Here is a 24,795-nt window from a genome sequence, read left to right on the forward strand (position 1 = left end):
CTCGCCTGACCATGGGGTGGTACTACAAGAATCGACTAGAGGGCAGCTGAGAGCTCGGGACAAAAAGAACTTTCCCATCCCAGGGACATGAAAGGGTCCTTAGGATTTGGAAGTCAAAAGATGGTGCCAAGATAAAAGGATGCTTGATGGAAGGAGAGAGAGGGAGCCACTCGGCAGTCACACAGGAGGCACAGGGCATGAAGCCCAAGGTCAGGTCTAGGAATAGGTTCATTACCAAGGTTGGCCAAGGCACACTTGGGGAGACCCAGAGACAGTCAGTATCCATAGATGTTGGTCAGGAGCTCTGCCTACAAAGCCAGAAGAGACGGAGAAACCATCTGGTGGGAGGATGCCAAGCCCAGGATGTTTACTTGGAGGATATACACATGGGGCATGGGCATGGGGCGAAGGAAGTCTGCCATCGGGTCTAGGAATAAATACATCACTGAAGCATCCAAGTCACCCTCTGAAAGAGCCAGTCTAAGCCACAGAGTATGATGCTGCTACGAGAGTCAGAGCCCTGGGAAGGTCAGGGGAAGATTGCTCCACCAAGGGCTGGACTGCTGCCTCTGCTCAGAGTGGGGCCGGGTGCCCAAGAGTGGGTGGCTCAAATGCCGAAGACCCTTTATTTGGGCAGCTGTAGGTCCCAAAGCTAGCCCCTTACCATGAGTGTGCTAGGCTTCTGGGAGACAACATAATGTGGAGGAGAAAGTCTGGAATAGATCTGATTTCAAATCCTGGCCCTGACATTTACTGTGTAACCTTGGATAAGGCCCTTAACCTTGACAAAGCTCAGTTTTCTCAACTGTAAAATAAAGACTATATAATACTTTCAATCCCTAGCACGCAAGGGTTTCTGAGAAACGTGATCTGAACTTTAGAATGCTATATAAATATGAAATTTTATTATTATCCAACTTCAACATTTAGATATCTCTCCAGGCCCTATCCCAGAAGCCTGTGCCCTCCAATTTTTTTAAATAAAGCCTCTGCTACTCAAGCCTGGGCCTATGCTGAAAATGTGGGGTGAGGATGGGGAGGAGTGTGAGGTAGAGGAATTCAAGACATCCCTTAGCCAGGCACAGGAGCACGGGCTGGTCAGCTCCATTTTCTAAGTATAGCTCTGATGAACAGCACGTCCACATTTTATTCATTTGTTTATTTTTGTAACTTGTGTTCCTGCACTGCTGGGAGGACCACATGATTCAGGAGGGCAGATACTGGTGGTTTAGGGAGGCAGCAAAGGCTGGACTTGGACTCAGCAGGACCTGAGTTTGGATACTGCCTCCGACACTTACCTGGCACATAGCAAGTACTTTACTAGCTGGGAAACCGTGGGAAAGTCACTCAGCCTTAGTTTCTTCATCTGTAAAAATGAGGATAAGTATAGTGCTCACCTCACAGAATTCTTGTGAGGATCACATAAGATTTTCCATATGAGAAGCCAGATGATCCCTCAGGCACCATCCAGTTTACGTTCTTAAGATCTCCTGACACCCAACGTCTTTGTGCTAGGCCTCTCTCTCTCTGCCCATGACTATGAAATTCCCATCTTTTGTAACTTCTCCTAACCTTTGACTCACCACTCAGCACACATTGCCTACTTCATAAATCATGTTTTCCAGGGACTGGGCAGGATAAACATTGCTCTGAAAGAACCATTTATTTTTCTGTCCAGTACTAATAGTCTCTTCCTTACTGATATAGAGAAATGATGGTAATCACGTAAGGAACTAATGCAGTCCTAGAAATGGTGGCATAGGATTGACCTACAGGAAGTTCATGCTTCCCCTACATTCCTCACCAAATTCAGATGCCTCTTTTGACCAGTCCCTGCATACATAGATGTAGGGCTACCCATGCTCAGAGCTCAGGACTTCAGAAAGAGTGGCCTCAAACACCACTGTCTCTCTGGGGATGGCACCATTGTGTTGTCTTCCCCTACTCCCTGCCCCACTTCCATCTTCTCTACGATTTCCTCTTCAGCCTCATTAGTCTTGTTAGGCAGCTCACACTTATCGTCAAAGGAATTGTTTCCCGCTGTCATCAGAATTCTTGAAATATTCCTCTCCTTCAGCAGAATTTTAAGCCAGGTGATGCAACAATCCTTTCTCTAAACCAGTCCCCTAGAATTGAAGGTTCATGTTGAATGAGTCCTGCCTTCCTTCTACCTTTCTACCAGAAAGACTATATCAGCAACAGGCTCCTCTTGAATGTTCCAAATCAGGTCCCAAACAGCAGATCCCTGCGTTGTTTCTTTGACTTATGCAACAAATAAAGTGATAAGGATGGTCAAAAATGTGTCTGTTGCCCCATTTGGGGTAGAGGGAGAGCTCCAGAAAGCTTCCAGATACATAGAGTCCTTATTTTTAAACTTTTTTTTCTAGATTCCCTCTTTTGTTCAGGACATCTGTATCATAATACTGCTTCTGTTTCTCCCTCCATTGACCTTCCCATTTCAGGATTTCCTCATGTGAGTGAATCTTAATCTACAATGCCGCTCACCTTCCTCAGTTGAGCAAACTGAGGCTCAGTGTCTTGTTTGTGATCACTTGGTTAGCAAACATCAAAAGAGGAGAGGGAGAAAGTGGGGAGGAGAGAGAAGGAGAGTGGGAGGAGGGTGGGACCAACAGAGAAAGAGAAACCAAGAGAAAGAAAGAGACAGAGAGAAGAGTGGAGAGAGAAAGAGACAGAAAGAGATGGCAAGAAAGATGATACATTTCAGTTCTTCAAAGAACTGATACTCCAAGAAAACTCAATCTAAGAAATGCTTAGTAAATACCTACTATATATGAGGATAGAATGCCAAAATAATGAAGGGCACAACACCTTCCCTCAGGACCTTATAATTTTAATAGCTCATATTTCTATAGCACTTTAAACTATGCACCAACTCTGTGAGGGAAGTGAGCAGAATCAGGAGATCGCTGTAGGCAGTGACAGCCTCGTTGTGTGATGACTACTGTTGATAGACTTAGCCCTTCTCAGCAATGCAAGGATCTAAGACATCTCCAGAGGTCTCATGATGGAAAATGCCTTCCACATCCAGAGAAAGAACTATGGAGTTTGAATGCAGATCAAAGCATACTATTTGCTCTTTTTTTTCTTCTGTTTTGTTTTGTGGTTCCTCCTATTGGTTCTGATTCTTGCTTGCAACATCACTGATGTGAGAATATGTGTAATAGGAATGTATATGTAAAGCCTATATCAGACTGTGCACTGTGTTGGGGAGGCAGGGGGAGAAAAATTTAAAACTCAAAAGCTTATGGAAGTGATTGTTGATAAATCAAAATAAATTAATTAAATTAAAAAAACAACTCTATGAAGGAAGAAGGGTAAAGATTATTGTGTTCAACACAACCACGGAAGACTTTGGGGTGAATTGATTTGCCACCATCCAGTAGTAAGAAAATCTCAAGCAAGATTCAAACCTAGATATCACATCTCCAAGTCCAGCATACTTGCCAACATTCCACTTTTCCTTTCTACATACAATATAGTGCAAGACAGGACCTAAGCGATATAAAGGAAATATTTATACAAGGTACTTCAGAAAATTTGAGAAGGAAGGGATGACTTTCATCTTTGGGGGTCAGGGAAGGCTTCAGGTTTACAAGGATGACCTGTGCTGAACCTTAAAGGAAGGAGAGGCATCTGAGAAGCACAGAGGAAAGGAGACTGTATTCTGCAGGGTACAGCATCGAGTTTTTAGGGAGTACTTACATGTCCAATTTGGTCCCAAAATGAAGTATGTGATGAGAGCAACGGGAAATAAGACTGAAAGGGGGTGGGTACTGGATTTTAGAGATTCTCAAATTCTAGGTTAAGAAGTTTATATTTAATTCCAGAGGCAATACGGGACCACCCTGGGAATGTTTGCTTATTTTTGTTTGTTTGTTTTAAACGGGTTAAGTGATATGGTCAGACCAGCATCCCAGGAAGATTCCTTTGGCAGTTATAGAAGAATGGACCGGAGAAAGGAGAAGAGGGCAGTCTGAAACATGCGAAAATGAGTTTATAGTCTATAGCAATGGTTGAGGTCATAGGCGATTAGGTCCTGAGTTGGGTGGGGGCCATGTGAGTGTTAAGAAGGGGAGAGGTGAGACAGATTCAATATAGGAAGTGAGACAGTCAAGGATGGCTCCAACAATTCAAGCCTGGACTGAAAAGCAGAATTGTTATGCCATCAACAAAGAGAGAGGAGTGAGATAAAAGGAAGGTGTGTAAAGAGAGATCACAGATTTTGTTTCGGATATGTTCAATGGTAAGCATTTGCCAAATTTTAGTTCTTGTCAGAAAAATACTCCTTAAATCAAGATTCAAAATCAATAAAATATTCTTAGAATCAGGATGAAGGAAGGGTAGAATTGAGGAAAGAATGTTGGCTTTCAAATCAGAGGTCCTGGGTTCAAATTCCTCCTATAACATTTGTAGGTGGTGCAGTAGATAGATGGCCAGACCTGGAATCAGGAAGACTCATCTTTGTGAGTTCCAATCTGGCCTCAGACACTGACTAGCTATGTGATCCTGGGCAAGTCACTTAACCCTGTTTGCCTCAGTTTCCTCATCTGTAAAATGAGCTGAAGAAGGAAATGGCAAACCTCTCCAGTATCTTTACCAAAAAAGCCCCAAATGGGATCACAAAGAGTCAGACAAGACTAAAATGACTCAACCACAATGATAACATGAATTGGATAGGTGACTTTGAGTAAGTCATTTAAGGTCCCTGAGCATTAATTTCTCCCTTTTTTATTAACAAGGGAGTTAAAGTGGATGGCCTCTGAGGTCTCTTCTACCTGAAGATCTATAAAAACCTTTAATGACAAGGAAATCTCTCTTCTCTCAGAAGAGTCATGGGATTGCCAGACCGAGCATTTGGTGACAAACTGTCAGACGTAGCTTCTGCGTCATCTGACTTTGCTGGAATTTTGTTTTCTTGTTAGAAGGAAAGGGTCAATCTGTGTGTGTTGGGGGGGAATTATGGGGAAATGATCATGGTCTAAAAACAAAGGCAAGGCTAAAACTTGAAAATGATGAAGAAATCAATAGGCTTTTGATGGGTCTGATTCTAGCGTTCGGTGGATGAGGATGCCTTCACTGCACAACATCGACTACACATGGAGCAGGTGGGTGGGCCAGAGCCTTTTCTGTGGGGCTGGACAGGCACTTGGATCCTTTCTGATGAGATGTTTGCACTGACCTATCGCTAAAAGACGAGCACAGATGTTGACTTCGGGTTGGTCCATCACCGTCGGTGATGGGCATGAAGGGGCTTGGCAAGGATTTTTAGCCACTGAGCCAGGAAGAGTTGCCCACTACCACAAAGCAGCTTCCAGTTTCTTTTGTGGTGGCTTCTTTGTTGGGACACGGGTTAGAGCTGAAATTGAGATATTTGCTCAGCGATTCCACAAGTCTCTCAGGAGTCTTTTCCTCCCAAGAAAATATAAAGGGACTAATAGGTTCCTATTTGATGTTTTTAACATTTGTCAATGGTGCTTCTGACTCTTGTGTTTTAAGAATTTTCTTTATTGTGGAGAAAGAAAACAGCTATTCTAGACCTGAGTCTAGTTTGTATAAGGAGGACCTTTCTAGACAGAACCATGCTAATCCCTTTTGGGGAGATCTATGTCTAAAAATTGTTTGAAGACATTTCCCCTGGAGTTCTATCTTGAAGTGGGGGCATAATGAGGCAGAAAATTCAAGAAAAACATGATTCTTCCCTTTTGGGAAGTTAGGTTCCCCAAGAGTAAACTCAGTCCCCCTAATGTAAATGTAAGGGCACTTTGCAGGGAAGGGTGCCCCTCCCTGAGCCCAGGGTAATACAGATGAACTTCAAATTAATAAAACTTAAGAAAAGAATTTCTCTGTCACACATTCTAAAATAATAATAATTATATGAATATATTTGATGGAGACTGGGCCTGAACCTGGATTTCATCAGCATAGAGACCTCCCAGGTGAGGAAACTCCTTCTACAAATGCAGATCAGCATCTTCTCTTCAATATATAGTCTTAGCAAGTTGCTTAGAGCATTGAGGAGTTACATAATTGGCTCAGTCATGCAGCCAGTAAGCATCAAAGACAAACCTTGAACCAGGATCATCCTGGTTTTAAGGCTAGTTAGCTATCCACAGTGCCATGAAACATATTTGATAAATGCTTAAAATGATTTTCATGGACACTGATATCCTCCCAACCTCCCCTAGCAAAGATCTAAACTAGGTCTTTACTCATAGAGCTTATCCAGGAGAAAGCGTCTCCCGCACATCTAGCCCAGACCACATGTGTACCCGATGTGAGCGCTCTTTCTACGCATGCTCCTCAGGTATGTGCCAAAGGGGACAGGTGGACAGGTGGAGTGGCAGCACTCGAGGGTGGGCCCTGTTCTGTGTTGTAGGAATTTCTCTTGTGATTTTTTTTTTTTTACTATTTAGTCAAATATCTCTTACTTTGAACTTTACTTTCATCCTCTGGTTCGATAAACATACATTGGTGGGGGCTTCTGAGTTGTGGTTGAGTGAACAGTGACTCTTGCAAGGCATTCAGGGGGCCCATGAGTATGGGTCATGGAGTAAAATAAAGGCAGGAGACCTTAGTTGCAGTCTGACCTCGGACATTAATTAGTGGAACTTCACATGATCATGTCACCTAAGAACTTTGTGATGACCTTTGGAAAATATTAGTGTAGTTTGAGGGCTGTTTTAGTAACTGGAAAATTAATCTACTGAACAGTTCATCATCCTGAAGTGTTGCTTTGAGTTCTTGAACCCTCAGTATGAATTGAGTTGTCCAAGCGAAAAATAAAAAACCACTCGGATGATCCAGGGTTCCATCATTCTTAAAAGCAACAGCAGCTCAGCCTTTCATTGAGGTCATTAATATGCATGTATATGCATTTATCTGTTGGGTCCTAAGAACAGGAGCATCTCAGATTGTTTTGTTTATTACTGGGCACTGTACTATAAAATATTTATGATTCATATTAGCTTGTCCTAATCTTTGCTTTATAAAAGATTCCCTTTTGTTTACAAAGAAGGAAGAAAAAGCATGGACCAAAGAAAACAGGTTAAGGCCCCTCTGTGTCTAAGCCTGCTACACTTCCAAGAAATCTCCCTTAAAAAGAGTTGCTGTTGAAGAATTTCCCATTGGCCTGAAATTACCTGCTCCCACAGCTATCATTTGTAGAGTGCTTTAAGGATTATAAAGCATTTCACATGTACTGTTTCAGCTGATCCTCATATGTGGGTAGAGGAGAGGCTATTATCTCTATTTTACAGGTAAGGTAACTGAGGCACAGAAGGTTCAGTGACTCAAGGAGCAGGGTCATACATCTAGGAAGTGTCTAAGGCAGCATTTGCACCCAGGTCTTCCTGATTCTAGGTCCACTGCACCACCTAGCAGTCATACTATGTCCCCAAACCCATCAGGTGATGAAATTTTGTTCTGGTACCCTGAAAAATAGGATTGATTCCAGCAGAAGGAGGTCTAAGAGAACACCATATTATAGACCAGATTCAAGTGGCTGGTCTAGGTTTGAAAACTCTAGCCAGGAGTGGGGAACTACAGCCTCGAGGCCACACGTGGCCTTCTAGGTCCTTGGGTGCAGCCTTTTGACTGGGTCCAAGTTTACAGAACAAGTACTTTTATTAAGGACCCTGTCTAAGCTAACTTTGCCTCTTGCGTGTTCATTTTTCCATTGCTGCCTTTGACCTGCTTTGTTATTTACTTCACATAACTTCTAATGCTGCCTTGCCAGCTGATTTGAAATATCTTTAGGTTCCTTTGTTTCTTTTTTTTTTTTTAATTTGGATTGACTATCCCACACCTGCATACACATACAACCAGTTAGGGAGGAAGGAGGGTGGCGAGAGACCAGCCTTCTGAGTAGGTTCTTTTAAGAGAGATGCCCAGATCCAATTCTTTTAATGTGTCTGGAAGTGTTCTTGTCAACAACACAAATCACAAACCACTTATGCCTGCCCATTCTAAAGGTGGCTCCTGATTATTTTTAATACAGCTTTATGTTCAATCCAATTAAATACATATTTATGAGCAGCCTGCTGTATGTTAGGTTCTCCTCTAGGTGCTAAGAATACAAAGATACAATTGAAATAGTCCCCACCCAAAAGCTCTCTAAGGGTAGACTTTTTTTTTTAATCTCCTGCAGTTTCTCCATTTATTAACCCAGAGAATTTGAAACATTTCGTACAATGGTGGGGTCTAGAACCAGAAAAGGCCTCAGGGAACATTTAGTTTAACTCCCTTACTTTATGAACAAAGAAACTGAGATACTTGGGCAGGTTATTTAACATGTCTATTGATTTCCTGGAAGTTTTCAGTACTGAAATGCTTTATTCCTAGCACCCAATGTTTTCTTGCATGTATAGATGAGTCATCATGGTACTCTAGTATAGAGGCAAGAACAATGGATTTTAGAGGCAGAGAATCTGGATCCAAATCCTTTCTTGGCTATATAGCACCCATAAGACCCTGGGTGAGTCATTTAATCTCTCCAGGCCTTAGTTTTCTCATTAATAAAATGAAAGGAGTAGGATTGGGCCCTCTAAGGTCCAACACAGACCAGTATCGATAATTCTATAGCTAACCCGAGGTCATAAAGCTAATGAATATTGGAGCCAAAAATTAAACCCAGGGATTCTGACTCTGTTTCACTTCCTCCTCTTCCCAGTTTTCACGAGCTTTTCAAATCACTGGTTTTCAATGGCTTGGAACAGCCAATTGGTTGATTGACTCACATTTTACCTCATCAATTCCCTGAAACTTTTGCATGTCATTTTAAACTTTCTTCTCCCTCCCTCTTCTTTAGTCCTTTGATCACAATTAAGAATGCTCCTCTCTTCTTCATATTTAAAGTCTTCTATTACTCCCCCAGATTGATTCCGTTTCTGGAACACGCAGCAGAGAGACAAGCTTCAGGGAAAGGTGCTCCTGAATCAAACAAATGGATCGCTTCATTTCCCACTCTTTTCAGAATCCTGGGGAAAACGTGTCTTTGTCACGTCAGCCCACAGTAGGCAGAGGCCAAAGAGCATATTGGCAATCACTCTCTGAGATTCAAAGGAGTGCTTCGTGATCGATCCAAATGGGTGACGGCAAGTCTTAGGAAGACACAAATGAAATCATTTTTGTTCCTAATATAAAACTTCCATTTTCTACTTTATAGATTGTCCTCATTGAACTATTATGAGACACATGCTATTAGTGGGCAGCCATAGTACAGTGTCCTTTTAAGCCCACCCCCATTTACCCTAATTTTGAAACCATTATTCCTATGGTGTTTTTTTCCCAATATAATTTGCTTTTTCTATTTCATGACTGTTGCTCAAACTGTGCTATTTAAAAATAAAAATGCCTGAAAATTACTCACTTCTTGCTGCTTTTTTCTCCTATTAATTATGGGGCAACTACATACACACACTTTCTGGTTTCCAATAGGAACCCAATAGGGTTCCCAATATGGGGGCTATATCTGCCAGAGAGACAGACAGAGAAGGTCAGACAGAGAAGAAAGAGGAGAGAGAGAGAGAGAGGGAGCGAGGGAAGGAGAAACAGAAGGAAGGAGGAAAAACAGAGAAATTAAGAAATAGAGAAAAAGAAAGAAAGAAAGAAAGAAAGAAAGAAAGAAAGAAAGAAAGAAAGAAGGCAGCTAGGTGGTGCAGTGGATAGAGCACTGGTCCTGAAGACAGGAGGACCTGAGTTTAAATTTGGCCTCAGATCAAACACTTGACACTTACTAGCTGTGTGACCCTGGGCAAATCACTTAACCCCAATTGCCAAAAAAAAAAGAAAGAAAGAAAGAAAAGAAAGAAGGAAGGAAGGAAAAGGAAAGGAGAAGGAGAGAAAACAAAGACAAAGAGAAAAAGAGTGCTAAAAGACCAATTGCAGCGTTCTTCTATTCCTTGATGCCCCCAGATCCTTTCCTATTCTCCCCTCCTCATATAGCCCACAACTTAGGTTGAAGTCCATCTCAGATTCACCTCTTAGGCTCAGTATGGTGTAAAGACTTGTCTTACCAGATTGAGGGCTCATACCATCAAGGAGGCATGTCTCTGACAAAAGGAAGCTGTTCCTTTGTAGATATGCAGTGGTACCTTTCTTAAATTTGAGCAACAAACTTCACACAAAGCGCCAGAGAGACTCTTGTTAATCAAAGCAAAGACTCTAAGCTTTGACCTCCCCCACTACTTGCTTCTTAAGAACACTGAGGTCAGATTTATAGAAAATTCATGCCAGTCATCTGCCTCTTCACCTAGGACCAGAACCTCCGAATACCTCCTCATTTAGGCTTGGAGGGAAGGGAACTTGGGCAAGGTCAGGTTGTGAGAATCATCACCGTAAGAATCCTTTTCCAATCTGTATTTTAGGCTCCTACTAGACTTATTTTCCTCACTTGTACCTCCGATCACATAATGCCACTGCTTAAGCAAAACAATGTGGCCTATAGCTCCTTAGTGTCTGCTGAATAAAGTCCAAAATTCTTTACCTGGTATTTGAGGTTCTTTATAATCTGATTCTAGCTGACCCTCCAGATTTATCTTTGTAGTTCTCCTTCTCTTCCTGTTCTCTACACCGGTCTCTTCCAGCTGATACTAGTCCACAGGCCTCCCCCCAGGATCTTGCACATGTCACCAGTTCACAAAACTTTTACTCCAAAATCAGAGGACCTTGATCAAAGTGGTGGTTAATAGAGAGGGGGAGAGAAACATAAAGTGAGTATGTTCTACCCACAGTCATTTATCCATGCTGTTAGTCACATTAAATGCTCCCCCATTCCCACCCTACACCCCATCCCTAATCAGACTAACCTAATTTCAGGGACAAATTATACAATACTTCCCAGTGAGACCACATAATACAAAAAGCTAATTTAGCAGCAATTTTGTTATAAAGAGTTTTTCAATGTGGTTGTCACAACTCATGTCTGTCATTGCATTTACACAATATCACTTGTCATCAGAAAATTCTGAAAAGTAAATGTAGGCTGGCAAGAAACCCAGTGAAAAGAGTTGTGCAGCTCAGGGGGAGTGAAAAGAATCATGTGTCACTTTTAGATTCCTGGGAGCAACTAGGGGCTAATGGCCTGCATTTTAATTCCCACTTTGGAGCATTGGATTTTTCCGGGTCTGAGATGATGATTCTATGATGCCTAAATTGCCTGTCATTGAAATTTCTTAATTCTTCAAATAGAGAGGACTAGGTGTATCTATAATCCTTCCCAATTTCTAAAATGCTAGAAAGATGATATTTTTACCATACATGACCAAGCTTTGCTGTCTATGGCTTCAAAGAATCAACAGTGTGATGGGAGTACAGTAAAGCTAATGAGATCTTAATCTCCATCATTCAAAGTCTACTTCCCAGATGGAGGAAGGAAATAATTTCACTCCATGCTGGGTTGAGCAGATGGCACTTGGAACATTGTGTTCATTTGGGGGCAGCACATTTTAAAAAGATTAGACAAAAGTGATCAAGATGGCCCCAGTATGGTATAGTGGAAAAGGTCTTTAGCTCTAAAGTTAGGAGACATAGGTTCAAATCTCTCCTCTGATATTTGCCACCTTTGTGAGCATGAGTAAGTCAAAACTTCCCAGAGCATGAGTTCTGTCATCTGTAATGTGAGCGGATTGAATTACATGGCTTTTGAGATCCCTTCCAGGTCCAAATCTATGCTGCTATAGTGAATGTCTAAAAATTATGCCAGATAGCAGTTGCTTAAACTAGGAATATTTAGCCTGGAAGAATGAAGGTGGAGGGATATTCATGGAAGTTTCTTCTAATGTTGCAAGGGCAGTCAGATGGTAGAGTGATTATTCTGTTGAAATTCATGGGGCAATACATCAATAGGTGGAAGTTGAAAGAAGGTAGATTTGACTCAAAGAATTTCCTAATAACTGAAGCTATCAGAATAGAATGAGTTGATGTCTTTTTAAGGTCAAAGTATACCCCCATCATTGAATGTGTTGGAGCAAAGCCTGAATTACCCCTTGTCATGAGTTCAGTAAACAAGATATTATAGTAGAAATTCATAAGCACTAGGGGATTTCCAAAGTCTCTCCTAGGGATGTGATTCCATAAGTTTGTCATTGACCATGACACAGGAATGACAATTGAAAAAACTGCAGATGTTTGACTGTGATGTCTGCCTTCAAATGTCTAAAGAGTTGACCATATATAGCAGAGATATTCAGTAAAGAAACCTGGAAGTACTGGGGACTTGGGAGACAGTTTCCAGAGGATATGATGTCAAACAAAAGGAAGAATTTCCTACTAAGTAAAGCTCATTAAATAATTGCATTTGCCTCCCCCTCACTTTAGAATGTAAGCTCTTTGAGGGCAGGGATCTAAGATTATTTTTGATTGTTTGCTTGTTTGTTTTTGCTTTCTTTGTGCACAGTGCCTGGCACATGGTAAGTGCTTAATAAATTCTGTTCACTTAAGCTTTCCAAAAGTATAATGGGATACTTTGGGAGGCAGTGGCTTCCACTTCAATGAAGACTTTCAAGCAGATGCTGGGTTATCATTTGTTGGTGATGGGTTACTTAAAGCTTGATCAAATAGCTGTTAAACTTCTTGGCCTCTGAGATGCCTTCCAAATCTTGAGATTCTGTGATAATAGCTGTGCCAGCTTCAAGCCCAGACTAGGAACTTAGAGAGTTTGTACTATGTAGCAAAGAGTCAACAACGGTCAACATCATATGCATTCTTCCCTCTTCCTCTTCTATGTAGTTGAAAGTAGGGACATTAGTCAACTTCAAAAATCTAAACTTTATATTTGATCCTGGAGGTAATAAAGAGCCACCAGAGTTTACTGAGTAAGGGAGTGACATCATTAGACCCACATTTTAGGAAAGTCATTGGTAGCTGGGTGGAACATGGATTAGAGTGAAGAGATTTGAGACAGGGAGGTGAATTAAGAAGTCATAGTAATAGTACAGGAAAGAGGTGATAAAAACTTGAACTGGGATAATGGCTGTCTGAATGAGAAGAGGATGTATAAGTTAGAGTCAAAGGTTAAATACTCTGTTATTTCTTTTGAAAATGGGTCTTGTTGGGGTAGCTAGGTGGCACAGTGGATAGAGCACTGGCTTTGGAGTCAGTAAGACCTGAGTTCGAATCCAGCCTCAGATACATAACACTCACTAGCTGTATGACTCTGGGCAAGTCACTTAATCCCAATTGCCTCAGAAAAAAAAATAGGTCTTGTCCTTTAACTGCTTATTTTTTGGGAAATGGCTCTTGGTCCTATATTTGTGTACATTCCCTGTATCTCTTTGATACCAGACATTTACAAAGATACATGATGCAAAGATATTTTACCATTTTCTCTTCTTATTCTAATCACATTGATTGTGTTGATGCAAAAGCTTTTCAAAGACTTTTTTTGGTGTTTATGTAACTGAGATTAACTAATTTATCATTCATGGTCACCTCCATCTCGTATTTATTTGGGAATTTTTGTCCTAGCTATCATTTTAAAATACATATGCTTCTCCTCTATTTTTTTTAATACTGTGACCTTTTATTTGGAGATCACATCCATTTCAAGCACAGTGTGGTAAATGGTGTAAGACGGCAGTCTGTAGCTGATTTCTGGCCAACTGCTTTCACAAGTTCTTGTTTAATAGGATTCTCTCACCCAGAAGTTTGTGTCTCTGAGATTATTGAACATTACCTGCTATATTCAGTTTACTCTGCCATCTATCAGTGAAATAGTTCTCTTTTTTTCCCATCATTTTATCACCAGAGACAGTTTGGTAGCGTTATGATGATCTGAGCTTAAATCCTGTCTCTAACAGCTATTATCTCTGGCAAGTCACATAGCCTCTCAGTATCCCAGGAAACACTCTAAGACTAAAATCGCAGAATAGTTGTCCTTTGCACGAAAGTATGTAGGACTTTTAAATCATTCTATCTCCTACAGTGTCTAGCATAATGATTTATATATAATAGGAATTTAGTAAATATTGATTGGATTGAATTGGATTAACACTATGGAGGTAATTGAAGAAACAAAAGATGGAAGAGTGGGCCTAAACCATGGGGATTGTAGGGATGGGGAGACGGTCTTACCCACACTGTGGGGGAACACTGGTAGATGTTAGTCTCTTACAGTGACTTTGTTAAAAATGTATTTACTTGAAATGAAGTGAGAAGAAATTTGATTGTGGGAGGATCCTAGAGCCCTTAATTTTATTGAATTTTTCTTATAGCTATTGTGGTTTTTTTTTGTTTTTTTTTGGCTAGGCAATGGGGTTAAGTGACTTGCCCAGGGTCACACAGCTAGTAAGTGTTATGTGTCTGAGGCTGGATTTGAACTCAGGTCGTCCTGAATCCAGGGCCAGTGCTCTATCCACTGTGCTACCTAGCTGCCCCTGGAGCCCTTAGTTTTGAGATCTTGTTATGGGATGAATATCATTTATTTAATCACTGAAGGTATTCATCCTACAATGAATTCTATTAGATTGCAAACTCCTTGAGGGAATGTCTTTTGCCTCTTTTTGCATCCTAGTGCTTAGCACGGTGCCAGGAAAATAGTAGGTGCTTAATACATGTTTACTGATTGGTATTTATCCCCTCCAAAATTTTCTGCAACATGTTTAGCAACTAGGTCATATGATGGATAAAGTATTGGGACTTGGAGTCAGGAAGACTTGAGTTCAAACCCTATCTCGCTTACCTAGCTTTGTGACCCTGGGCAAGTAACTTACTCTCTCCAGGTTCAGTTTCCTCATCTGTAAAAAGAGACTAATTATAACACATGGGGTCATAGGGAGGATCAAATGAGATAATAGATAAGAGAGTGCTTTGCAAATGCTAAAGCATGATAGAAATTCCAATTTAAAATGTGCCTCTTGTCTCCACCATTCTTTTGAAGATTACCAGTAAACTGCTGGTTGAATCTAAAGGCTTATTCAACTTACTTAACTCCTTTTGAAAAAGCGAAGAATGTGTGTTTTGGTTTTTGTTTTACATAATTGAATGTTCCAAGTGGTAAAATGCAAAGAAGTACAAAATTGCTGGATTATTTTTACAATATTGAAGCATTTGATTCTATGTAGCCTTGTGTTATTCTTGAATTATAATTATTGTGGCTGGTGTGGTTGGTGTTATACAGTATCCAGCTAACATTCTGAAGGTTTCATTTATGTGGCTTGAGCCCCTACTCAATAAACATGAGAAAAATCACTCCACGGAAAATTCAAATGCTTCATGAAGGCTTCCGAGATCCCCACCCTGGGTAGCAATGATTTCCACGCAGGACCTCTGTCACAAGGCACTTTATTCTGTACCTCAGTAACACAATTGCTATGTAATATGGGCAGTATACTTATCTGTGAATGTGACATATATCCCTACTGAACTGCAGTCCCACAAGGGCAGGAACCAGGTCTTATACAAACTCTATATCTTCCATAACCCCTAGCACATTGCTCTGTTCTCAGCCATTCCCTAAAAAATGTTTCAATTGAATTGACATTTTTAAAAATGAATTCCACTTCCATCTTGGTGAACATGTGAGTCAAAATGTATCAGAGGAATGTTGCATTAAAATAAATATAAACCGATCAAAATTCTCTGTTTTGCAACCAGTGATTTCATGTAAACCAGAGTCCTATGAAGCTGCACCAGTGTAAAATACATTTTCTCTATCATATTGCTTCCCAAAATGAAGTGCTTCACCTCAACAAGCATTTGTGAAACAGGTCCTACAGGCAAAGCATTGTGATGGGGATAAAACAACAAAATGAAACAGAAGCTTAGCTCATACCAGGACACAACATTGGAAAGGATTAACAAGGGTAGTGTGTACATACTCTTATGTTGTTCTTCCAAACCCCACTTGTGCTGGGAAGTCAGATCCCCACAACAGCTGCTAGATCTTCCCTCAGGATTCTAGGGGGAGCCCGGAAAAGTTGACGGATTTGCCCTCAAGCCCCCACCAGTGAGCTCCCTTTAGTGATTTATCAGTTGATGTCACTTAATTAGCCAGACAATTTTCTTTAAAAATAGATATTTGCTACAATGGTATAGTTGATACCAAAAAATTGACAAAAAGTCTGCAACACATTCTCCTACCAACAGAAGCAGAATCTAAAGGAAAGTGGGCTCAAGTTCAGAGAGCTTGTGGCAAATGGATTAATTTATACTTGTTGAAAGTCTTTTTGTCAGAATCCTCGAGACATCCCCTTCAGGTATTGTATCATTTACATGCCAGGCTCCTTATAGAATCTTGAACCTGCCATTGTTCAGCTAGTCAAGTGCATCCTTGACTCCCAAAGCAGACCCTGACACCAGCCAATGCTGTCCTGGGGACACCACTCAGATTCCAGTGGAAAGCCCCAAACCCTCCAATGCCCTGAAGCTTATGAGGTCCTTCTCTTGCAAGGGGGAATGGGAAAGGAGATCAAGAACAAAGTGGAGACCAAATTTACGGTGCCTCTCCTCTCAATCCTCAAGAAATTCCTTCTCTAGGGCTTGGTTCTCTCTTCTCTCCAGACATTAAAATTTCTCAATTCTAAACTGATCTCCTATTTTACATGTAGTCATAGTGGCCAAGCTTCCTAAACCAATCCAAACACACTTCTTGCCCATGTCACTCCAGTTCTTCTAATGGCTTTCAAGACATGTAAATTGATAAAGGACCTTGTGCTCTTCATCTGATGTCTATGATTAATTGAGTCCACAGAAATATCCAGGCCTTGTTCACATTCAAGTGAATAATAGACATGAGCTCTCTCCCTGGTTAAGATATCAGAGTACAGCATCTCATCACTTACTTTAAGTGAGGTAAGGTAACTTTTCAAGCTGACCACCACCCTTACATAAGTAAAATATAACCTGAAGATGGAGATAGCATTAACAACCAATGTCGCCAGAAAAAGTCTTCCCAAAGGATATGGTGAGCTGGCATTTTCTCCTAACCGGTATCTTCCCACTTATTTATTATGTGACCTGAGTCAGATCACTTCCCACAGTTTCCACCCACCATGGATGACATAAATATAAATAGAAAGTGCTCCTCTCCCTGTCTGCTGGTCATCAGACCACTGGACTACAGAAGTTTAATGGTAAGGTAGCTGAGGAAGCTGATTGGGTAATATAATCATCAACTTAGAGTTGGAAAGGACCACAGAGGACAACCATTCATTTCTGGAATGGCCTCAATTCTATAGACCTAAATCCTGCATTGTCTTGCTTCCAATATGGTGGCTGTGTTCTATATTTCCTAAGTTTTGTTTTGCCTTCCTGTTTAATTTCCTGTTCTCAAAAATTAATTCTCTTCAATCCTTTTCCTTTCCATCCCCTTTCACTCTCAATATTGACTTCATTCTAAAGATATCCTTTAAAAAACCATCCTGGGGATGATGTCCCTTCTAAAATATATTTATTTATTCTGAAGTTAGGAAATAAAACAAGGGGGCGTGGAGCCAAGATGGCAGAATGAAAACAGTGACTTGCTTGAGCTCTCCCCCAAACCCCTCCAAATACCTATAAAAATGGCTCTAAACAAATTCTAAAGCAGCAGAACCCACAAAAAGACAGAGTGAAACAAATTTACAGCCCAAGATAACCTGGATGGTTGATCAGAAAGGCATATCTCACCGGGCAGGGAGAGGAGCGCAATTCAGTGCGGGTGCGCAGGCCGCAGTGAACCTGGAACAGGCCTCAGAGGACTGAATCGGGGGCAGCTGTGGTGAAACAGATCCCCAAAGGAAAACTCCTATTGTAGCCAAATTCCAGAGTTCCCAGGTCAAGGAGAAAATATTGTAAGCAACCAGAAAGAAACAATTCAAGTATTGTGGAAACACAATCAGGGTAACACAAGATTTAGCAGCTTCTACATTAAGGGACCAAAGGGCATGGAATATAATATTCCAGAGGGCAAAGAAGATGGGACTACAACCAAGAATCACCCACCCGGCAAAACTGAGCATAATCCTTCAGGGAAAAAAATGGTCATTCAGTGAAATAGAGGATTTTCAAGCATTCTTGATGAAAAGACCAGAGCTGAATAGAAAATTTGACTTTCAAATACAAGACTCAAGTGGAACATGAAGAGGTAAACAGGAAAGAGAAATCATAAGAGACTTATTAAGGTTGAACTGTTTACATTCCTGCATGGAAAGATGATATTTATAACTCATGAGACCTTTGTCAGTATTAGGGTAGTTGGAGGGAAAAAATTATATGTATTTACATATATAGATAGATAGATATAGATATAGATAGATAGATAGATAGACAGACAGACAGACAGACAGATAGAGAGATGGATAGATAGATAGATAGATAGATAGATAGATAGATAGATAGATAGATAGATAGATAGATAGATAGATAGATAGATAGATAGAGGGCACAGGATCAGATGAAGACGGAGGGGTCAAATCTGGAGAATAAAATTAAGGGGTGAGAGAGGATTATACTGGGAGAAGGAGAAAGGGAGAGGTAGAACAGGGTAAATTATCTCACAAAAAAACCAGAAAAGAAAAAGGCTCTTACAGTGGAGGGGAAATGGGGAAAGGGAGAGGGAATGAGTGAATCTTATTCTCATAGGATTTGACTTAAGGAGGGAATAACATACATATTTAACTGGGTATGGAAATCTGTGTTACCCTACAGGAAAATAGGGGGAGGAGGGGACAAGAGAGAAGGGGAATGATAGAGAGGAGGGCAAATTGGGAAAGGGGGTAATCAGAAGCAAACTCTTCAGAGGAGGGACAGGGTCAAAAGAAAGAATAGAATAAATGGGGGGGTGGGATAGGGTTAAAGGAAATAGAGTCAGTTTTTCACAACATGACTACAATGGAAGTGTTTTACATACCTGCACATGTATAAACTATATTGAGTTGCTTGCCTTTTCAATGAGGGTGGGTGGGGAGGGAGGAAGGGAGAAAACTTGGAACCCAAAGTTTTGAAAACACATGTTTAAAAAAATGTTTTTACATGCAACTGGGAAATAAGAAATACAGGAAATGGGGTACAGAAATCTATCCTGCCCTACAGGAAAGTAGAAGGGGAAGGGTGTAAGAGAAGGTGGTAGAGATAGAAAGGAAGGCAGACTAGGGGAAGGGATATTCAGAATGCATGCCATCTTGGGGTGAGGGAGGGGCAAGATGGGGCAAAAATGTGAAACTCAAAATCTTGTGGAAGTAAATGTAGAAAACTAAAAATAAATAAAATTTTTAAAAGTTGAGTCAAAAAAAAAGGAATAAAACAAGCATTTCCATAACAGCAGAATAGAAAAAAGATGACTGTATATGAAACTGCAAATCTATTATGTACAATTTGCTCTTCATTTTAAATATATAATAGTTATCAGATAACTTTCTTTTTTTTCCTCTTTTTCTTCCCTCCCCCACATCCTAGAGATGGCTACAATTACACACACACACACACACACACACACACACACACACACACACACGTAAAACCGTTCTATACATAGTTCTATTTATTAGTTCTTTCTACGGATGCAGACAATGTCTCCCTTCATATATCCTCAGAGTTAATCTGGGCATTTATAACAGTCAAAATCTCTTCAAGTTGTTCTTAAAATAATATTGCTGTTACTGTATACAATGTTCTCTTGGTTCTGTTCATTTCATTCTTCATTATCTCATGCAACTCTATCCATGTTTATTTGAGATCATTGAGTTCAGCATTTCGTACGGCACAGTAATATTCCATCATGATTCTATACCACAATTTGTTCAGCCATTCTGCAGCTGCTGAACATACCCACAATTTCCAGTTCTTTGCCACCACAAAGAGAGCTACTGTAAACATTTTAGAACATATAGGTTTTTTTCCTTTTTCCCTAATCATCTTTGGAAATAGACCAAGTAGTGATATTGCTGGGTCAAAAGGTAGTTTAATAACTCTTCGGGTATAATTCCATATTGCTCTCCAAAATAGTTGGATCATTTCACAATTCCACAAGCAATGAAATAGTGTCCCAATTTTTCCACATCCCCTCCAACATTTATTGTTTTCCACTTGAATCATTTTAGCCAATCTAATATGTGTAAAATGATACTTCAAGGTTATTTTAATTTGCATTTCTCTAAGCAATAATGATTTAGATCATTTTATATTACTATAAATTATTTTGATTTCTTCATTGAAAAACTACCCTTTATCATTTATCAACTTGGGAATGACTTATATTACTATTGATTTGACAAAGTTCTTTGTATATTTAAGATATGAAACTTTTATATGAGAAATTGTCTATAAAATTTTCCCCCAATTTTCTGTTTTCCTTCTGATCTTGACTACATTTGTTTTATTTGTACAAAACCTTCTCAATATGTTGTTTATTCATAAATTGTTCACCTATCCATAAATCTGATAGGTAATATGTTCCATCTTCTTCAAATGTTCTTGCAATATATGTCTTTATATCCAGGGCATGTATCTGTTTTGATATTAGCTAGGTAAATGGTGTAAGATACTGGTCTATTCCCAATTTCTGCCATACTGCTTTCCAGTTTTCCAAACAATTTTTTAACAAGTAATGAATTCTTATCCTCAAAACTTAAGCCTTTATACCTGTCAAATACAATTTTACTGTATTTATTTGCTGCTGTAAATTGTATGTCTACTCTATTCTACCTTTCTGTTTCTTAGCCAGTACCAGATAGTTTTTTTTTTGGTTTTGTTTTTTGCTTTTTGGTGAGGCAATCAGAGTTAAGTGACATGTCCAGGGCCACACAGCTAGTGAGTGCCAAGTGTTTGAAGCCAGATTTGAACTCAGGTCCTCCTGACTCCAAGGCCAGAGCTCTATCCACTGTGCCACCTAGCTGTCCTAGCTTTTTTCTTTTTGAGGCAGTTGGGGTTAAGTGACTTCCCCAGAGTCACACAGCTAATAAATGTTATGTGTCTGAGTTCTGATTTGAATTCAAGTCCTTCTGACTTCAGGGCCAGTATTTTATCCACTGTGCCACCTAACTGCCCCTAGTACCAGATAGTTTTGATAATTATAACATAGTTTAAGATCTGCTACTGCTAAATCTCATTCCTTTATTTTTTTTTCATAAGTTCATTTGAAGCTTCATTTTTGTAATAGTTAAGAATTGGAAGGGGATAGATAGGTGGCACAATGAATAGAACATTGGGCCTAGAGTCAGAAAACCCAGAAGTCAAATCTGCCTCAGACACTTACTAGCTATGTGACCCTGGGGAAGTCACTTAACCTCTGCCTGTATAACATTAGAGAAGGAAATAGCAAACCACTCCAATATTTTTGGCAAGAAAACCCCATGGACAGTATTGTCGACAGGGTCACGAACAGGCAGACACAACTAAATGACTGGGGAACCACAAAAGAACTGGAATCATAGCAGATGTCCATTGATCAGGAAATAGTTAAACAAATTGTGGTGCAGGAAGGTAAAGGAGTACTACCGTGCTGTAAGAAATGATGCATGTGATAGATACTGAGAAGAATGGAAACAGCTCTGTGCACTGAGGCAGAGTGAAGTAAGTACAGAGAAGAAAATAATATACACAGTGACTAAAACAATATAAATGGAAACAGCAATGACCAAAAATCAAGAGTAAATTCAATAAAATTGTAAGAACAAGTGAGATTTGAATGAAGAGCTATGAGAAAACACCCCTAACCTACTCCTTTGTGCAGGTGGGAGGTCCTCAGGTGTTACACATTGCACATGTTTTTGGATTTTCTCAATATCTCAATCAATTGTGTTGGGTTTTTTTTCTGTAAAAAAACCACTTTTCTTATGGTCTTATGGATTGGTTCTCAGGAAGGGAGAAGGATGCATGCATGGGTTATTGTAGTGATATTAGAAACAGAAAACACCAATAAAAATGTTTAAAAAGAAGAAAAAGAGCATAAAATTGTTCTCAGTTTTTGATTAAGAAGGGTAAGAAATGGTCAGACCATAGTGCAGGGTTTCTAATCAGAGTCACATCTGGTTTCCTTCTTCGTTCCAACAGGAATGCATGTTCATTTCTCTTCCCTTTAATGGCCATGTGCAATATTAAAAACTACGTGGTACACATGAACATGGATTAAAGGAACTGGGGCGTTCATATGAGAGAAGAGAAGACTGGCTGGGAGTGACATGGTAGCTGTCTTCAGGTATTTGCAGTACTATCATTAGGAGGAGGGATTGGGCTGGTTCTGACCACGTATTTATATCCCCCCCCACCCATCCTACTCCCACCTAGCATTGTCTTGCACATAGAAAGCACCTGATCAGAGCTTATTGTGCTTCTCCATTGATCATTCTTTGGTCATCTTTTTCCTGAAGGAAAAGACCATGACTTTGAATTGTTGCTGTGAATAACCAAAAGGACAGTGCCGTAGTGGGGTTAGTTGGAGGTAGGGGCATGGCCATTCAGAGGATGAATGAACCTTGTCGAAGGTGGGTTCTGCAGGAGGGGGCGGCCAGTTTTGGCTCTCTCCCTTGAGGAGACTGGAATAGGGGAAGGTGGGTCCTAGGAAAATGTAGCACCTTCTAGAAAAGTTGGATGTACAACACCCTAGTTATGGCCTTCATATTTAGAAGCAACAGATGAAGCAGAGGAAATCAATCCTGTTATTTTCCCTCAGCTCTCCAGTTCATGCCTGTTTCTGATAGACAGTGGCAATCACAAACTACCAGGGGTATCCAGTCTAACCATTACCTATTTAAGGATCATTTCTATATCATCCTGAAATAGTATTGCAGACTCTGTTTTGGGGGGGCAGTTAGGTGGCACAGTCTATAGGGTGCCTGGCCTGGGGTCAGGAAGACCCATCTCCCCAAGTCTAAATCTGGCTTTAGACACTTACTAGCTATGTGACCCTGGGTAAGTCATTTAACTATGTTTACCTCAGTTTCCTCATCTGTAAAAATGAACTAGAGAAGGAAATGACAAATCGCTCCAGTATCTTTGTCAAGAAAACCCCTAATAGGGTCATGAAGAGTAGGATACGACTGAGTAGGAGTTATAGAAAGGCAGATTTGGAGGTCTATGCGGGGACAAAGCCTTCCTAACAATACATAATACATGCCACAGAAATTAGCCTAGCTTTTCTTACCCAATCTGGCATATATGGTAACTGGAGTGACTGTTATTTTAAAAAATATTTTATTTTATTTTTTTCAATGAACAAAAATCTATGTTCTCTCCACTTGCCCGCATTGAAAAAGAAAAAGAAAAACACTTTGTTAAAAATATATTATATGTACATGTATGTATGTATGTATGTATATATATATATATATATATATATATATACACACATATTTTGTACACAGTTAAGCAATACAAATTCTGGCATTGGCCATGGTCAAAAATACACAACTCGTTCTGCATCTGAATCTATCACCATTCTGTCAGGAGATGGGGAGCAGGTTTCATCACTAGTCCTCTGAAATCATGGTTGGTCATTGGATTAATTAAAGTTGTAAAGTTTTTAAAAACTGCCTGTCTTGACGATATGGTGGTACCAAGTTTTCACAGCCAATGCTATATTCCTTCTTGAGAGAATGAAGATCACGGAACTAAGTATTCACCTTCCAGAGAATCTCTAGACAGGACTTAGGTGCTTAGAGTTCTACTGATTTAGGCTACTATTTACATAAACCTGGGGACAGTGTTACAATTAAAAAATGTAAGACAAGGAGCAACTGAACTTTCCTCAAATCTTTCCTCCATCAAAAGCTGGGTTTTTTTTGGGGGGGGTTTGGTTGTTTTTCCCTAGAGTTACCTTATTTTGGCCCTAATGGGGAATGTGTTTTGTGTTGTTTTTTTTCTCATTATTAGGATTCATGAAGATATTATGAAATCGGAATTCAGAAAGGCATGATGTACTCATCCTAATCAAAGTCCCTGCATGTTTGCCTTTCTGTGAAAACAGACTATCATATGAAAAGAGTCCCTAAATGTTCTTCCTAAGATGTTCTGTTCAATTTTCTGCCAAAGGACTGAGATCAGGGAACTTTCTTTTGTCATCTTACATCAGAGGCTGCTGGGAAAGGGGCCATCAGATCAAGAACCCAAAGTCATGCTCTTCTCCTTCATGAAGATGACCAAAGAATAATCAGTGGAGGAGCACAAGCGATCAAATGGAAACCCCACCGTCATTGCTAGCCCCAGGTTTAGATGACAAGCTATTGTATGTGGTCCTTTCCAAGATGACTTAAAATCTAGTTTCTCCTTCCCTTGCTTGCTAAGACCTGAATGGCTCAGAGTTTTCTGACTGTTTCCCCTGTTACTGCTGATAACATCAACCGTTTAGGAGCTCTGTGAATGTGTCTCCTTCCAAGCAGCTCCAGGTGGGGCGATACTATCAACAAAAGTAACAAAGAACCCCAGGGCCTGGACTCAGGTCTTGGCTTGTAAAGTGCCTGCAGTTCAATCTCCAATCCTTCTGTATGTATTAATTAAACCTGTTCCCATCTGCTCCTGAAATGTCACGAATCACTTTTTTCAACAGTTTTATTTAAAGTTTGAGCTCCAAATTTTATCCCTCCCTCTACTCCCCACTCCCTGAGACAGTAAGCTATTAGGTATAAGTTATATGTGTGCAATTATGTAAAACATTACCATATTAGTCATTTTGTACAAGAAGACTCAAATAAAAGAAAAAAAATGTAAGAAAAAAGTGAAAAATAGCATGCTTCAGTTGGTATTCAGTCAATATCAGTTCTTTCTCTGGAGGTGGATGGTATGCTTCATCATTAGTCCTTTGGGATTGTCTTAGATCATTGTATTGCAGAGAATTGCTAAGCCATTCCAAGTTCTTCATCTAAC

Source organism: Vombatus ursinus, unplaced genomic scaffold (assembly GCF_900497805.2).
Source record: "Vombatus ursinus unplaced genomic scaffold, bare-nosed wombat genome assembly UNPS02014810.1, whole genome shotgun sequence".
NCBI lineage: Eukaryota > Metazoa > Chordata > Mammalia > Diprotodontia > Vombatidae > Vombatus > Vombatus ursinus.